Source organism: Sinocyclocheilus rhinocerous, unplaced genomic scaffold, assembly GCF_001515625.1.
Source record: "Sinocyclocheilus rhinocerous isolate Xijiao unplaced genomic scaffold, SAMN03320098_v1.1 scaffold190, whole genome shotgun sequence".
NCBI lineage: Eukaryota > Metazoa > Chordata > Actinopteri > Cypriniformes > Cyprinidae > Sinocyclocheilus > Sinocyclocheilus rhinocerous.
Window position 1 is genome coordinate 208,854 of NW_015623079.1, and position 1,474 is coordinate 210,327.

The 1,474-nt window shown below is 34.3% G+C and overlaps 1 protein-coding gene across 1 annotated transcript in view; it reads right to left on the reverse strand.

Annotated features, from left to right (window-relative positions):
• LOC107728279 (interferon-induced GTP-binding protein Mx-like) overlaps nt 1–1,474 on the reverse strand; it is a 22,119-nt gene that overhangs the window by 18,028 nt on the left and 2,617 nt on the right. The window lies entirely within an intron of this gene.

Here is a 1,474-nt window from a genome sequence, read left to right on the forward strand (position 1 = left end):
AAAAAACAAAAACTAACACTTGCTTTCTAATCTTTTTGTATTCTATATGTTTTCTTTTAATTTATTATACAATTAACAAAAGCAAAAAGACTTCTAACACTAGCTTGCTCTATTCTTTTTCTATTCTATCTGTTTTCTTTTTATTTATTATATTATTTAAAAAACCCTTGCTATGTGTACTGCATTAAGCTAACTGAGATTTGTTATAGCATCTGTATATCATTGCTCTTTTGTTGATTTTGATTGCTTCCTTTGTCCTCATTTGTAAGTCGCTTTGGATAAATGATTAAATTGCTTCTGCTAAATGACTAAATGTAAATGTGTGTGCACACTGGGACACCGGTTTATATGAGAGACATGGAACAGATCAACGGACATTGAATCGACGAACGGACATTACTTCAGGATTCAACGGAGGTCTCGACAGCCACTGGACGAGGGAAATGTGGTTTTATTGCTGTTTGTATTTGTGTTGTATTTTATTGTGGGGTTTTGTTTTATGTGGGAGGGGGAGTAAACTATGTTTAAAGCCTTCTACACACTGCATAATTTCAGCAATCTTATAAGAGCATTACAAATCACACTGTGCAACATGGATCTAATAAACTTGGGTATGACATGTATGCAGACTGTACGACTCGTAGGCTATGATGCAAGTTACTATCCATGGGTACCGAAGATGTCACTTCCGCTATGCTCGCCATTTTTGTGTCCGATATGACAACGAACACAGCACATCTAAATTACATTTAATAAATAATAATATATTAAAATAATAATTTAGCTTTTACTACCATTTCCCACAATGAGGTTTGAACTTGATTGTATTTTTAGGACCCTATGGGTGCAGGAAGTGTAATAGTTAGCCCATAATAATGTAAGGTGCTGATTACTTGTAAATTAAAATTTCTTGTAAACAGGGTTGGGGAGTAACAGAATACATGTAACGGCGTTATGTAATCAGGATACAAAAATCTAGTAACTGTAATCCGTTACAGTTACATCAAAAAACAAAGTATTCAGATTACTATCAGGATTACATTTGTTTAATTTAAAATTAAATAAATTAGTATTTTGACATAAAGCTATATATTTAGCGCTGCTTCATCATAGTTCCTGGTAGAGCCCTGCACGGGCATCAAATATAGGCCCTAGCCCGGCTTGTGTCTGACAGCTTATCAGAATTACCGGCCCGAGCCCGTCTTTTTTTCCCCCTTCTCCCAAAACAGCTTATACTACTGTTTCAGCTATTAAAATAGTTCAGTTTTGTATGTAATGGCGAAGTGATTATATTTCGTTTCATTTTTTTATTAAGTTAATTTAGAAAAAACGTTTGGAGCATTTTTTGTTCGTTAAATATACGTTTTTGTTTTTTAAAGTAACGACCAAGCGGCCAGCGGCAGACAGTGAGCCTATGTTTGATCAATTTAGCCTTCTCAAATCATCACGACTTGCCTAAAATAAAATCTATAGA